This window comes from Meleagris gallopavo, chromosome 3, assembly GCF_000146605.3.
Source record: "Meleagris gallopavo isolate NT-WF06-2002-E0010 breed Aviagen turkey brand Nicholas breeding stock chromosome 3, Turkey_5.1, whole genome shotgun sequence".
Taxonomy (NCBI): Eukaryota; Metazoa; Chordata; class Aves; order Galliformes; family Phasianidae; genus Meleagris; species Meleagris gallopavo.
In genome coordinates this window covers 72,481,912-72,498,949 of record NC_015013.2, presented here as the reverse complement: position 1 = coordinate 72,498,949, position 17,038 = coordinate 72,481,912, and the positions used below count along the sequence as shown (strand labels likewise).

The window sequence follows — 17,038 nt, the reverse complement described above, 5'->3', positions numbered from 1 at the left end:
CAGATTGGATGGGGCCCTGGGCAGCCTGGTCTAGTATTAAATGGGGGATTGATGGCCCTGCATGCAGCAGGGGGGTTGGAGATTCATGATCCTTGAGGTCCCTTCCAACCCTGGCCATTCTGTGATTCTGTGATTCTGAGGCCAGCCCAGCTGTGGGGCCTTCGAGCTCTGCTGCGAAGAAGGATGTTGTGCCTCCCTCAGCCCCAGGCAAACCGCAGAGCCATTTGCTTGTGAACCTGCTCCGTACGTAAGTGCTCTGCCTGACGTGTCTGATTTCTTGGGAGGCAAAGGCTCTCTGTAAGTTGTTGTGGCATTTGCAGACTGAAACTGGGGAAGGAGTTTCACCCAACAGTGACTCCGCAGAGTGGCACATCCCACTTACTGGCAGTGCAGCGGTTGTGTGAGCAGTGCAGCTTTGCACTGTGAGGACTGTTGTCTGTGCTGAGCTGACCTGCTCAGCCACCACTGCGCCGCTGCACCCCGTGCTCCGCTGCAAGGGACACAACAATGGTAATTACCTTTGCAAGCCCTGTGGGCAGGACTGTCTTCGTTGAGTAAATCATCATTTTGCAGAGAGTGCAAGAAAGGATCGTTCTGTGCTTGGCTCCCATTTAGTACAGATTGTAGAATTTCAGTCTTTTGCACCCTACTCAACAGTGGTGTCTGAGATGGGTCGGATGAGCCAGCCCTATGGACTCCTCTGACTAATGCTGGAGGAGCCTGCAGTGGGTCTCCTTCATGAGCATTCCACTTGGGATGACTAGCTCCAATACTGTGACTTGATTTACACTGAGGCTGAGACCTGTATTCTTTCTAGGTAAAAACAGTGCACAAGCTGAGCTGCGAGAGCATGTCTAAGGCATACCAGTACAAATGGGCATTCAGTCCACAGCCTACAGCCAGACAATATATTTATATATATATATGGAGCATTTATATCACCTACAGCATGCACATTATGCAACAGGTGTTCTACCTTAACGAGCTGTTCTGAATGAGCCACACTGGTTGCTAGTGGATATACAACCAACACCTAGCTCGGGTGTAGGTGTCTGCACTGCAGGTGCTCTGTTATAGGAGATGCATGGCTGTGCTTTGGGGTTTTAAAGCAACGGGGAAGAAGGGTTTTCAGGAGTGCAATTTGGATTTAAGATGATGAGCTAAACCTGTCCAGCTGCTGCCTTCCCTGTGACACCTGTGCTGTCAGGGCACAACTTCTTTGATACTGGGCTGAATGGAAGTGAGGAGAAAGAGAATCTTGTTTGGGTGCAGGTTATGGCTGTTGGCTTTAAACTGTGACTACAAAGCCTAGTTCTGTGCTATCAGCCAGCTAACTTGGAGCATATGAAGGCCATTTCACCTGCATTTGGAACCTACCCTCATATTTCATTTCTTACACTTTTCAGGCATATATATACATAGAAGACAAAGACACAGGAAATCCATCAACAGCACAGACCCCCTGGGCACATCCCTATTTGTGGTATACTCTCAGATGATTTGCTCTCACTGAGAACATGCCCCAAGCTTACATATAGCAGGATGTTCTGCCTCCATTCTTTTTTTCTGTTCAGATTTGAAGAAGATGGTCAAAATGTGACTTATTCTAGGCAAGTGAGAAAAAGCACTTTACTATAGCAAGAATATTTGAGATCATTTCTTGTTTATATATATATGTATATACCTGTGGTGCAGGAATCTCTATCTTGAAAAAAGAAAACAAGCTGAAAAAAATCAGAGAGCAATCCTTACTTGCAAACAATGTACTCCGAAAGCACAGCTATGAGAAAACCTCTCCAAAATGAAATCCAAAACAATTTCAGTGTAGGTGGAAAACTGATGTTGATTATGAAAGCAGCATGCGGGAGGGCAGAAGAAACCTCTCCAGTGAAATGACCCAATCACACCAGCTCTCCCAGCACCTGGAGCAGCCCAGAGCCATGCAGCTCTGCAGTATACAGTACAGGTCAGTGAGCTTCAGGTCAGGCTTGTTTGGTGCTGGAATGGTGGGACAACTCCAGTGTGGTTATCCTTGCCTGCCATAGGTATCAGGATTGTCTCCTTGTCAATTCTTGACTCTTTTTCTGTGAGTGTGGAGTTATGGAAGCCTCATCATCAGCATTTCAAATATTAACAACATTGATATTAGAATAATAGAATCAAAGAATCCTTAAAAGTGACCTTACAAGGCCATCTAGTCCAACTCCCCTGCAATGAACAAGGGCATGCACAGCTAGATCAGTCTGCCCAGGGCCTGATCCAGCCTCACCTAAAGTCTCCAGGGACAGGACATCAACCACACTTCTGGCCAACTTGTTCCAATGCTTCACCATCCTCACTGTAAAAGACTTTTTCCTTACATCTAACCTAAATCTCCCCTCTTCAAGTTTGAAGCCATTTCCCCTTGTTTTATCACCACATATCCTGCTAAAGAATCTGTACCCTTCTTTCCTGTAGCTCCCCTTTAGATACTGAAAGCCCACTCTCATGTCTCCCCAGAGCCTTCTCTTCACAGGCTAACAGCCCCAGTTCTCTCAGCCTGTCCTCATAGGAGAGGCGTTCCATCCCTTGGGTCATTTTTGTGGCCCTCCTCTGGACACACTCCAACAGGTCTATGTCTCCTGCACAGAGGACTCCACATCTCAGGGATATGATTTGCTCAGGGACATGATTTAGCGGAGGGTTGTTAGAGTTAGGGTAGTATGGTTAGTTGTGGTTGGATTTGATGATCTTTAAGGTCTTTTCCAACCTGAGCAATTCTATGATTATATGATTCTATGATCTGGACGCAGTACTACAGCTGAGGTCTCACCAGCACAGAGCAGAGGGGTAGGATCACCTCCCTCCACCTGCTGGCCACACTTCTTTTGATGCAGCCCAGGATACAGTTGGCTTTCTGGGCTGTGAGGGCACATTGCTGCCTCATGTCCACAAGAACCCCCAGGAGATTTTTGGATTGTGCTTCTAACAGCCCCAAAGCTGCTTCTGCTGCCAGTAGCTCCTTCTCCCAGTTCTTTGGATCAATTTCTGATGGGTGCCCAATTCCTCCCAACAGTACAGTCACACTACATATCATATATCCTCCCATGAGACCTGCCCCATCACCCCCAGCACAGACCTTGCTGGCATGCTCTGCTCTGCATCAGGTGCAACCGGAGAGTGCCCCACAGATAGATCCAGCCTGCTCTTCTCTTTCTATGTATAACCTCATTGCAGGGCAAATACAAACCTGAGATCATCATTATATGGCCAGCACCCAAATGCTGTGAGGCTGGCCTACACAGGGCCAGATTGGAGTCATGGACGTTGCTTAACCTCAGAAATACTAAGGGAACGTAAATGTTGCACTTCAGCTGTCCAAATGCGTTTAGTTGATTACTGAAAAACTTAAAGCTCAACTGATTAAAGAATGAAATAATAACAAATAAGAAAAGAAAATGGAAACAGGCATGCCAGCAGCATTCCCTGCATGTCCCAAAAGTGTTTCTGCAGAGATGGAGCAGAAGATGCACTGCATGTCTCACCTGGGCTGCCTCTGCCACCTCTTGCTATCCCAAGCAGCCTGATGCTGCTTGCCTGCTGTCTAAGTGACCTCTGATGCTTACAAGTCCTGAAGCTACTCTTCAATCTTCCGTATAAATCTGGCAAGAATAGCCTCCCTGAGACTTGCTTGCAATATCTATTGCTGTGTTTACCTGAGCTGTGATTTGCTGACTATGATCTGTGCTGTGTTTTTGTTTTGAGTAAGTGCCACCTGGAAGCTGCAGTTTTAGAAACAAAGAAGGCAAATGGCTATGGGCATCCTTCCATTTCTGTTTCATATTGGATGGATCAGAGCAGAGAGGAGTACAATGTCACTGGTTCTTCCTGGGCTGAAGTTTTATTTCCTTTTGAGTGCCATAGGTGACCCACTACATTATTCACTATATAGTCTCCAAGATGAATGTGGTCTTTTCCAACCTTAATGATTCTCTGGTTTGTGCATCTCAGAGCAGAATCAGAAGTTATTTGTTCCTATATCCTACACATGGCTCTAGCTTCTTCTGCATACAGTAACAGCAGTGTCCGGTCTTTATGAAGCCACCAGACAACAGAGCCTTTATCTTAATGCTTCTTACAATGTATTTAGGTGGTACATCAGAGCCTTCAGAGTTCACAGTTCTTCAGTCTCCACTTCAGCTGCACCAGTTACTCCTCTACAAGAAGAGCAAATTTTGCCACTACAGTCAGCCTGGCAGTGAGAAAGCTGAGGGTCCCTGGGTGGCTGAGGGAGTAGCTGCATGAAAGGAAGGACCCCAGAACAGGTACATCCACACTGCCCAGTACTGCCCAAGGAAAGGAGTGAAAGGCTTATCACAGCAATCAAGTTTCCCGAAGCTCCCCAGGACAGGTGAGAACTCTCTCCCAGTTTGTGTCTTTTGGACCAGATAGCATTGCCTCATAAACCATCATGTGCAAAATTTGCCATCTGGCAATTTAGGACAGATCTCTCTCCTTGGGCTGCCTGGAGCACATAGCCTGGAAGGGCACTGATTAGGTTATAAGTGACCATTACACTCATCCAACAAGATATGTTTCTCTAATGGAGAATTGCCTTCAGCAGTTTCTCGTCTTTTAGTGACAAACTAAAAACACAAAGAGAAAAAATTTCTGCCTCACAGAGCCTTACTGTGATTTGTACAGATATTTTTTTGGAAAAAAAAAATAAATTCTGCTCAGTGGAAAACAGATAATCAACTTTAAACTTCTATTCTGTAATAACTGCCCACACAGCAAATGGAATTTAAGAACTTATCCATAGCGTGCTTAATGCTTATGTCACCATTTTGGGACAGCATCCTCCACCCCTTCAATAATGATAATGAGCAGTTTGCAGCAACAGCCCATCTCTGAGCATCAATAGTGCCCTTCCTGAAAGGTATCTCCAATGCAGCCTGGGCTGTAATTTATCTCAGAGGTCTGACGTGACCGACTGAGGGTGTGATTGGGAATTTGCACATTCTTACATCTTTCCGAACACGTTCTGGTTGTTAAGGAATCTCTCACTGGTGAATGAAGGATCAAGAAGATATTTCCTTTGAATTCACTTTGATATTTTTTGGATTGTATTTGAAATAAGAACAAGCCAACTCAAAAAGAAAAAGAAATCATCCCTCAAAACCCACCAAACCAGATCATTAAATAAGATTCTAATTGATGTTTCCCACTATTATCATGGAACAAAAGGTTTTCAGTCTCTGAAATATGTTGGGATATCTTGCTCAGTTTCTACACACAACGCAGAAAGTCCAAAACATCATGGGAAACCTTATTCTGAAGGGATGCCAGTCCTGATCCATGCTCTGAAGAGTTCCATATGGTTCAGATCAGTTCATAAAAAAGACCATGAACTGTTCTATCCTTAGCTAACAGGATTTTAAACTTCACATTTTTTAATCTTAATTCTGCAAAGCGTTTAATGACATGCTTAATTAGAGCCAATTCTTGTCTTCAGAATCATGCCTTTCCTCAGTCTCCTGGGGTTTGTTCTTCCATTAATAAAGACTGAGGGGAAATAATATAGTCATCTTTTTTCAAGAACAAACTACGGATCCATGAGAATATGGCAGCCATTTAAACCTCACCATTCCACTCTCTGACATTCATTGGGTATAAAGAGGAGTGCTGGCCAGCATGTTGTGAGCACAGGGAACATGCATTCCGTTTTGTTTGTTTTTCTTTTCAACCCGCTGCTTTGTAGAGCAATCCTGAACTTTGCTGCAGTCAGGATATTACACTAACCAGCTGCTGAACAAAGACTTCAGCGAATCTAGGTCAGGTCTAATTTGTGAAGCCAGTGGAGTTAGTCACTATGGCAGCTTTCTGAAAGGTACAGATGGAGGATCCACGAGTTGTGGGAACAGAATTACGGGGCTTCTTCTCGCCATCAGTTTTAATGCAATTTGTTTTATTTCCTTTTCCAGGAGTTCTTTTTCTCAGAGTTCCTAGTAAAAGAGAGATTAAATGTGACAGCCACATCTGTTTTAGGAAATTCCCGTGGAGATATCAGATTGGTAGCTGGCTCAAGCGATGCTGAAAGTGAATGCTTCTGGTCTGAGCAGGTGGCCTATGAACACTATGAAAAATCTGCAGCTTTTTATAGTGACTTTCATCCAAGGATCTCAAAGTGCTCTATAAATATCAGTTGATCAAGCCTTACAGCATCTCTGTGAGGTGATCGCTTTGTAATTGAAGGGAGTGGGTTTTATGGCTCACAAGTTTGCTGCTGACTGTGAAATCCTATTTGTGACTCACACAATCTGCCACAAGTACAGCAGATGTATTGCTGCTGTGCCTGGAAATAAGAGCTGTCTGAGATGCAGCGGTCCTTGTTCCGCCCTTACAAGGCTTCATCTTTCCTTGCAATTTGCTCCACTGTCCCTTGTTCTTCCACCCACTTTTCCCTATATCCCCTGCCAAGTGCATGCAGTGGCCATGTTTGCTTTTGGACATCCCACCTTATGCCATATTTTCCAGACAGAATTTGACACAGATTCATGTTTGCAGATTGTTCTTCTGCAGTTCCTTGAACAAAATGTGTGTTGAGATGTACCTCGGCCAGCCAAGGCACGGTGGTAGGGAGAGCAGCAGTGAGATTCTGCTCTCCATTCTCTCAACTGCTGGAGTTGATTTAAAGGCTAACTGAGGGGCAAGTTTCCTTCAGGGAGTATAACTTTTGTGTTTCACAAGAAACTCAGCTTATTTTAGAATGGAGTCACGATGTAAGAAATAGCATTAGTGTGCATGCATCTATGTATATGAGTGCGTATGTATGCATTGTTTATTGTATGCAATATTTCTTAACCTTTTGGACAAGACTTTGGTTAAAACTTAATCTTTCATGCATTTTTGTTTGTTTCTATAGCAGTAAAACTACTTATAATGAGTGCACTTTTTGACTCTTAGTGAACATACTTAAAATTCAGCATGTTATATTCTAACTGTGTCCTCTTGGGACAGAGCTTTGGGCCCTACAAAGACTGTCACTTCATGGAATCACAGAATTATAGAATCAGAATTGTTTGAGTTGGAAGGAACATTTAAAGGCCATCAGGTCCAACTCCCCTGTGATGAACAGGGACACCTACAGCTACAGCAGGTTGCTCAGAGCTCCATCCAGCCTGATGCTGAACATCTCCAGGGATGGGGCATCCACAACCTCTCTGGGCAATCTGTTCATGTCACACCACCTAACAGTAAAAAAACTTTTTTCTTACATCGAATCTAAATCTCCCCTCTTCTATTTTAAAACTTTTTTCTCCTTGTCCTATCTCAACAGACTCTGCTAAAGAGGCTGTTCCCTTCTTTCTTATATTTCTCCTTTAAATACTAAATAGATAATGTCCTTCAGCAAGGTGTGGTTTGGGGGTATGGAGAAGGATCAGTATTTCCAGACAAATAGGTACACTGCTGCTTGGATAAAGACATGAGACTTTGTTGCCTGTGTGATGACACTCAGGTTATAAATATCAGCTTCTGACAATGTCAACTCACAACCCATAATGCTCACTGTAAATCCTAGTTGGTTGTTTTAAGCATTCTGTAAAACATAATTTCTATTCCAGGCTGAAAAGCGAGTCCTGTCCCCCACAGTGTTAGTCTGGTACTTGAACTGCATATTATGTTGCTAGGTATAATAAGACTGATAATAGTAACTCTATTCCCAGACAATATTTGTAGCACAAAGAAAACCTTAAATGCAAAGATATTTGGGGTTTGTGTGCTATTATACTAAATGAGAACTTGACATCAGATTTGTAAGTGGTTATAATTTTTAATTTGTTTTAATTTCTTTTAAAAATTTGCTTCAAATTTTATATTTGCCCCATCTCCATAGCAGTCAGCACATCTGGATTTCCAACTTGATTGTGACCTCTGGACATTGCCACAATATAAATGCTGAACAAAAGTACTATTGAAAATTTTAAAAAAAAAAAAAAGGGAAAAAACAGTTTAAAATTTCTTTGGCAAGTTATTTCTTGTCTTGATTTGTTATTTAAAAGATTTCCACGGACATATGTTGTTCCTATTATATGGCTACCAATAGAAGTTATTAGTATGGCCAGTGTGTGAAGATTGTGTTACCAAATTTAGAAAGCTGAGGATTCTTTCCAATGACTGAACCCAAGTGACTGAGTTCAGCTTGCAGTCCATTTATGTTCTGGCTATTTCACAACATGTTACAGATGTGTCAGCAAACTGCTCTGAATAATCAGATGGAACCAAAAACTGCCTCTGAGAAACTGGGAATTTGTCTAGAGGAGAGGAAGAAAGCGGGAAGTTTACTACTGTGGAAGTTTATTCTGTACCCTGAAGAGGGGAGCAAGGAGAATGGTTTCTTGGAGTTAAAATATGTAAAAGCAAGCAAATCATTGTACACTGAGAGCATCCAGTTCTCAACACAGCAAACAGTAACCTAGAAACATGTGTGGTGTGCAACAACACTCATAAATCTTAAGAGATTATGTGTTCCTAATGCAAGACTTCGGACTGATCTATTTTGTTAAGTGCCAAACTTCAACATGATTCAATCAAGTTTTACTTAATCTGAATTTATTTACTCTTGGTGATGATGATTCATTGAACATGCCCGTAGTCCATTCTGTTGAACTAATTTATCAGGCATTTTGATGGACTGGTGATTTGTCTTCTCTGAACATTTCATGGTTTATTTATTTATATCATCTGGTTTGTGTAGAACAAGTACAGCAGTTCTGCTAAGAATTAAACATTCCTCAACGATGCCTTTAGTAACAGGAAACGCTTTCTAGATAGGTATTCTTATTGCAGCGTAGCCAAATAACAAAGCCAGGAAAATTTCTCTTATCTACATATCCAATTCCTCTCACTAAATTCCTGTGTTAATCTGGGTAGATTTGTATCAGAGACGCAACCTTGGAAAGATGGAGGGACAAGAGTGGTGAGGCTTCTCTGTGCAGGACACAGGATTTTCCTGGAGGTTGGCCCAGAAGCATAGGTCAGAAGAAGGAATAAGACATGAAGGGCTTGCCTACATTGCCAAATGAACATGGGATTACCCAGCAGAAAGGCCTTTTCACAATAGCTGGCTCTTTTGAATGATGAAAGCATAAGACCAGGCAAGACTTCAGTATATGTTGATAGTATATATGCATTCCCAGAACTGTTTTTGAGTTGCTGTTCTATACTGAAATAAATGTCTGTGAGCCCTCTGCTGTGACCACTAACTTCAGATCAACTAGAAGTATCTGGAAGACCTACCTTCAGTGTGGGTATGTTGCTTTGTCCTCCTCTTTTCCAAGGGAATGTATGTCGTCTGGTGATTTTCAGAAGGACATCCAACTCTACCTATGAAAGAATTAAAGAGTAAACAGGTGAACGAGGCTAACTATTTCCCAAAGTGGAAAGTGTTCATTCTGTGTATGAATGGGTGGAGAATGAGAATACGGAATAGGATGGTGCAAAATAGAACAGCACAGCAATGTTTTCCAATGAGAAACAGACAAGCAGAACTGGGCTCTGCAGTACAAGAGACATGGGCATTACTGAAGCTAGTCCAGTGAAGGGCCATTGAGATGTTCAGTGGACTGGAGCATCTGACATGGAAACAGTGGCTGAGAGAGCATGGGCTGCTCAGCCAAGGGGAGAGCAAGCTCAGGAGGATCTCAGCTATGTGTATAAATTGGGTGAAGAAGATTGAACCAGACATTGCAATGGGCACAAAGTGAAATATGTGAAATTCCATTAAGACTAAAGAAAAAAAAAGAAGAAATCATCTTTACAAAGACAGATAGATTGATCAAAGGCACAGGCTGCCTGGAGAAGCTCTGAGTCTCCATCCTTGCAGGTACTCAAAACTAGACCATGCTCCCGGGCGACCTGACCCTGCTTTGGGCAGAGACTCCCCAAAGGTGCTTGCCAGCCTTAGCCAGTATGTGATTCTGTGAAATTCAATTATAAAATCTCAAGTACACATTAATGCAGACAGTAGTGAACTGAGCATTTCAGTGAATCAGGTAGATGTTAGCCCTCTTGACACTTAGGCACGTTATGTTCTTTTGTTGAGCAAACAGTGGGTATAAATTACAGATCAAGCATCATTAGTGGAGCAACAAAACTGAAGTGTGTGTAGTTATAAACATGTGCACACTGATACATAGCATGGCTATCATACGAGAGAACAAGAACAAGTAGGTGTGATTCAAGTACTAACTGGATGTGCTGGTCAAGGATTGGTGTTCCTGCCATATCACTGAATCTTATTAAAGATATCAGATTTTAGCCCGCTTGCCTGCCATTGCTATTTCACGGGCTACATGAGTCCTGAACGTGGCTCAAAGATTTCCTTCAGAGTGTGTCATTTGGGGATTTTGCCCAGTTATTAGAAAGAAAGAAAGTGTAAAAACCTAATGTTCCTTACGCTGTAAGTCACTGGGGGTGTAAGTAGCACTGATCATGGCAAAAATATGCTCTTTCTTTCTCTTATATGTTCTGGATTCCCAGTGTACTGCTTTGCTGTGCTTTTGTAACTGCTAGCTAGCCTAGATACACACCAATCTGTGTGTATCTGAGAACTGTGAACTGTATGTAAGATATTCCAAACACATTCGGGATAACACTTGTTTAAACACATGCTTTCATCTTGTCTTCTTTCACATGGCTTCTTGAGTGTTATTAATAATAATATCATTTATTTTGGATGATTGATTCTGTGATTCTTGCCTCTACATCCTAGATGCGATACATCAAGCCTCAGTCTCTTTTCATCTGCAGGGGAATGCGTCAGGCTTGTTCAGTGGAAGACCCATTTGTATAGAGGTCTGAACTTATTAAACAATCAGAGGTACTTCAAATCTAATTATTTGATTAGTGCTCCTATGATGACTTTTATTGAGGCAAGAGACATTGCCAAGAAGAAATTAACTAGGCCTTCATGTGCAGATATAAGTATTAGATCATACATGATCTTCTAATATGAGAAACCGGCCATACTTAAATAATAAAATGCATTTACATAAACCTATTTTTACTTGCTAGTGTACTCACTGGTGTTAGTTATCTGGAAACAACTATGCAAGACTCAGAGTAGTTGTATGTACATAAAACGTGTCGAAGATCAGAACTGAAATCTATGCTCTTGGTTTTACATTAGGTTCAGAAATCAGCACAGGAACTGTGCACAGCTTCAGGAATAAATTTCCTATCCAGCATGGGTTATTTGTCCCAGGCATCAGCGCAGACAGATGTAGCCAAGTGACCCACTTTTAACAATGTGACTTTATTAGAACTAGGGAATAGTTAGCGTGCTATAAAAATAACAAAACCTGAGGGAAAGAAGCTGAAGTGGCAGGAGTTAAAAGTCTGTTTGAGGAATACGTTTTTTCAAGAAAAGAGGATGTACCGTTGTTTCCTTCTAGAATGCTTAAACCATGTCTGAAAATATGCAAATGTAAATGCCATCTGAAGACGGTATTTAATGTGTTGTTATTAGCAACTCTGCCAGGATATCTCCATAGATCTGCTGAAATGTGCAGAGGATGTAAGAGTTCCAGTTCTGCTGTTTACCCAGCTGCAGATCAGCTGGTTCCATACAAGGAATTTATCTTTCCAGTTTGCTTTTGTAAAAACCTAAGGAATTATTTGAAACTGTAAAAAAAATAAACCCATAAGAAAAGAACACCTGAACTGTCAAGCCAAAACAGAGAAAGCCAGAACTAAAGCTGCCATAATTCAGATCCACTGTGTGCACTGTCATACAGTTTCTAATTGTATGACCACCACAGACTGTTTTTTTTTTGTGGTTTTTCTTCACTGCACAGGATGGACCTGCTGTGGGATGAATCATGGTTACCTCATTCAGAAACTGTGGAATTTGGAGGGTGATGGTGGAGGATTTCAAGATAGGAAAGGATTGTGCTGTGGTTTGGGAAACTGAGTGTTGTCCTGGTATTGGATTTTGTTGCTATTATGGATTTTGTTGTTATTATCTTGAACATCATTCCTATGAAATGATGGGCTGCTCACTTAACTCAGAACTTTTCACAGATGGTAACTGCTCTTCTGGAAACCCTGACAGCTGGAACCGGGTGAATAGTCACTATTATGGGAACTGTGCTTTGAAGATACGTTGTAGATCCTGAAAAAAAGCACAGTGATGAAACACTATTCTTAAGCATCTGAAATGAGAAACTGTGGTTATGGTTTCTTTCAACAATTTTGATTTTTATTTCTTTACACCTCAGCTGCCATGAGTAAATGTGGAGGTTCATATTCCCTCCCTTTCTTCAGGAGCCCTGCAAACATAAATTATCAGTGTTTGCAGAACGCCAGGATCCTGCAGAGGAGAAGAGCATAAAATGCCTTCTGGGAATAAGTAGCTGTCTTTCAGCGCTGTGTCAGAGGTGCCATTCTTAGAATAACAGGATTTTTTTTTCAAATACTGATGCCACAATTTACATATAGTGAATTAGCTGAGAACCATGGCAAAATCTTCGGAAGTTTATTTAATCTGCTCCCCTGTCTGACATTAGGATCTCCCAGGCCTATATATTCCTCTCAGGCACTTGTTGAAGTGACAGGCTTTTCATAGTCTCCTTGCATAATTTTCCATTGCTTCACTTTCTTCACCATTTTCCAGTAGCTGTCTGAAAGCTCCTCTCCTGCTTGCCCAGGGGAGTGAGAAGTTTCTCTGTGGCACGTGAGACATGTCTGGAGGGCTGTGTCCAGTTCTGGGCTCCAATACAAGAGTAATGGATGTAGCAGAATATGTCCAGTGAAGAACCTTGGAGGTGTTTAAGGAACTCAAGCATCTGATGTATGGGGATACACTGAGAGAGATGGCACTGTTCAGCCTGGAGGAGGAAACTCTTCAATGTGCATAGAAATCTGAGAGAGGGCTGTAAAGATGGGAACAACCTTTTCTCAGTGACGCCCAGTGAAAAGACTAGAGGCACTGAGCACAAACTGGAAAATGGGAAATTCCACTGAGAAAAAGCTTCTTTGGTGCAAACAAAGGCGGTCGAATACTGGCACAAAGATGTTATGGAATCTCCATCCTTGGAAATATTTAAACCTGATGGACGTGACACTGGGCAAGTGATCCTGCTTTGGGCATGGATTGACTAGACGACCCCCAGACGTTGCCATTGCCCTATCTGGTGACTCTAGCAGCAGTGTGCAGAGAGCACAAGCAAGTCCTCATGGGAAATGAAGATACTGGGTAGCTCTTTGTTCATTAAGCTTGAAGGCAGCTGTTCTACTCGTGCATAAGTAGACTCAAAGTAGAATTACTTGACGTTTGAACATCTTTCACAAATGTGTATGGTGGGACTCCTCCCTTGCTTCAAGAATTGGGAGTTTGAGTCCCTTCCCAGCCCCCTGCAGCAAGCGTAACTGGTTATTTTTTTGGATATTTACTTTCATCCTTGTGTAGTTTTTCAAAAACATTAGCTATTTGTCTAAGTAAGGAAATACAGCTTGTTGCCAAGTCTAATGCTTCTGTCACCAATGATATATTAAAATGCTCCTCATTTTCACTTTTGTCCTTATCTTCTTCAGACAGCTGGAGGTCCATTCCCAGTGTCTCACAGCTGAAAACATGATTTTCAATGCATTTCTTCTTTCATTTTTCTTTTCTCCTTACCTTCACCCCAGTGCATGAGATCTCATTTTACAACGCATTATAGCTTCTTGTCTGGGGAAAGGACTTATCTAAATGAAGGGTAATTTTCCAGCATGTTCTGAACATTCTTGTGGTGTACGTAAGAGGTTTAATGCCTTAAAAAAATGATCCTGTATTTATTAGTACCAGATTAACCTACCCCATAACCAAAACTAGAATTCAGAATTCCTTTGCCCTTTTCACTTCACCCTCAGACTGCCTAAATTCCCGAGCCATCTGCATGCCTGTCAGCCAAGTTCCTCCTAATCATCTGCTTCTGGTCCTGCTTCCAGAGCCATACAGATCTCTTCTGTGTGGAGCAGCCAGCTTGGAAGTTAATAGTCTGCTTTGCCACCCTATCTATTTTTTCTCTTGAAGTTTTATCATGTCTCCTCCCTTCTCCTGTAGAAAAGACTGCATGAATGTCTTATTCTAACCTTACTTTAGAGCAGTCACTCCTGAGGAATGATGAAGCGTGTTTCCTCAGGACTGCAAGCCAAACCTGTGGTCTACTTACTGCATGGTGAGAATATCATATTCATTCGTCATCATGCAATATAGTAAACCCTTGAGGGGATACAAGGAGTAGAAGCATCAACAGGAGGGATGGCAACCACCACTCCTTCTGCTAGGCTGAGCGGTTAGGACTCTCCTGAGAGCTGTGAGGTGTGGGTTCAAATTCAGCACGGTGAAAAGGGGAATGAGCTCAGGTTTCTGGTGTCCCCAGTGAATGCTCCAGCCCCTGAGCTGTGACATGTCAAGGTTCCCGATCTGAACATTTCTTCTTCCTGAGTGGTACCTCCTTGGCCTCTCTCTCATCCTTGTGTTCTTAGTAGCATTCCCCTGGTTTTACAGCTTATGCCTCCCAGACAACTATGCTGTGTGGGCAGTTGAGGGGATGGAAAGGCCCACCTCTTCTTAGAATTTTACAACAGATGAGATGTATTAGCAGACAAATCTGGACTACGGTCACCCTGACTGTCATTACTCTGTATACTCATTCAGTTCATCCTCTTAAAGACAAAAACCTGTTCTCTCTTCCGTCTTTCTGCAGTCTAGCTTTAAGGGATTCAGAAAGAAGAAATGTCAGACCGTTTCACAGGTAGCTGTTTCACAGGGCAACACGGCTCACCCTGTTACTAAACCAGTCTATATTTCTTTTAGCTTGTTTCTGACCCTCGTTCCTCCCCACACCATAAATCAGTCCTCCTCCTCCTTTGTGGTGTTTACACTGTCCAAGTAGATAGAAGTCCCCGGGGTGGTTCCTCACCTCCGGCAGATTGTCTCAGCATTAACGCCTCAGCACACTCTGATCTCTTTGCTCAGCTGTCATGCAGCCAAACTCATCTCATTGACTTAATTCCTCATAAATCAATAGGTCCAGATACTTACCCTCTGTCTTCCTTTGGGATGACTCTGTTCCACAAGCTCACAGCCAGTTTGCTGGACTCAGCCATTATTAGGACCTTCTGTCTCCCTTCTTTAAGCACATTTCTCCACTTCATATCTGCACTTTAGGCTGTGCTTCCTCCTGCAGATCGTTGTCTTTTGCCCATCCACTTGGCTCTCACTTTGTTATTTCCAGCCTGTCTAGGTTTCTTTGTGTTTTGTGTCTGTCCCCATTGGTTTACACAACACCCCTCTAATTCATACGAGTCATTACATCAAATATAAATTGAATGAATGTGGTGTTTACTGCTTCCTTCCAGATCGTAGATAGACATTAAATAAAACCAGACTTAAAGCAGATTTCTAGCCCTCTCTCCCTCCCCTCCCCACAACCAATCCATGCCCCAGATACTTTCCCATCAGCTCTTTATATTTATCTTTCATCCCTCTTTGTTTATGGACTCACAGCCTGTGTTCAATCTCTGTGACAGCACTCATTTCCCAGCCAACTTACATTCATTTTTCATTGCATGTTTTGTAGCTGAGGCTTTACTCAGGATTGGCTGTAGGCTAGTTCTTTATTCCCTTCATCTTTTGGTTTTCTAAATCAATAAGAAAGGAGTGATTGCATTTTTGGGGGGCAAAAATTAATCTTAATTAACTTTTTGGGATGATTTTCATACACCATCACTGGTGATGTGGGTTGTGCTCCACCAGCATGAGATTTACCTATGCTCCTCAGTGTTTATTGAATGCATTAATCCCATTGTATGAGTACTTACTAACTTAATCCCTTAAGAACGTAAAATATGGGTCGTGATGACCAGTTAGTGATTATTCTGTGTTGGCTCTAATTGCCTCCCACTAGCAAATACTCTATCTGTCTGCTTAGGAAGGTCTTGAATTTGCAGCAAGAGGAATTAGATTGTCATTTACAAATTCTGAGAAAATAATTGTGACTGATCAGGGACGGTGGAGGCAGGAAGGAGATTCAAATAGTTGGAATGTCATCTCCAGCAGAGTCAGCATCCCTCCTTACTGCATTGCAGTATGACCTGCAATATGACTGCGGCAACCTGGCCTCTGAAGGCAGGATTAGGGAACAGGAGGTGTTGCAGCTCATCTCTTACCATTGGCAATCCCCAGCAGGATGCTGCCATGGCTCAGCCATACATGCTGGTGCAGAGGAGGCAATGAGGGAACTCATCTTGTGGGAAAGACAGTCTCATGGGGATTAATATGATTGACCCATGATAAAGTAACAAAGAGAAATGCTGTGTCAGGTTTCCTTTCCACTGGAAAGGACACTATACTTCTCTGAATGCTATTGGTGCTGAGACATACAAATTAAACATCTTAAACTTCCATGAAAAAGATATCTCAACATCTTGCCAGTTTCTTCTTGCTCTTTATTTTAGGGGCAGAGTTCAATCCTTTTAGCACTCTCATTTTTCTCTGCTATCTCATCATCTGCTTTCTTATTCCCCTCTTTCTGAAGAGACATGTGACCTCTCTCAGCTCCTGTAGCCTTACACTGGATCTCAAGTTGGGAAAGCACCTGTGGGAAGTAATGCACAATTCTCCCTGGAAAATATCCCAAAGGATCATTCAGGAGCATAAAAATGACTTGCCAACACTTCACTTTCAGCATCAGGTTCCTGCCCTGCTGCTCTAGAGGCTTTGGTCTGTGATATCTTCAGACTGTTTTAAGAAGCTGGGGAGGACAATGTGTTGTTATGGTACGGTATCAGCTGCATACAGATGTTAGACATCTATTGGGAGAATACAAAGAAGCATTAAAACAATCTTGGTCAACTCGATCAGCTTTAGTATCAGCCCATGGCTTTGTTATGGAGGCTGTGCAAGGATTATAGAAAACTGCGTGAACTTCCAGACCAGGAGAATCAAGACTCAGTGGAGAGATAAAGAATAGAGGGTATGTGCAGAGGTGTAGTTGAAAGCTGTGTATGA

The 17,038-nt window shown here is 42.4% G+C and overlaps 1 protein-coding gene across 1 annotated transcript in view; it reads right to left on the bottom strand.

Moving 5' to 3' along the window:
- The window catches only part of KCNS2 (potassium voltage-gated channel modifier subfamily S member 2), a 25,487-nt gene extending 10,180 nt beyond the window's left edge, over nt 1-15,307 (bottom strand). Inside the window, exons 1-2 of the mRNA XM_010709169.3 lie at nt 15,071-15,307; nt 9,280-9,366 (exon numbers count right to left, since the gene is read on the bottom strand). The gene's annotated coding sequence lies outside the window, so the exon portion shown is untranslated. The remainder of the gene's footprint in view (nt 1-9,279; nt 9,367-15,070) is intronic.
- Between the last annotated feature and the right edge of the window lie 1,731 nt (nt 15,308-17,038).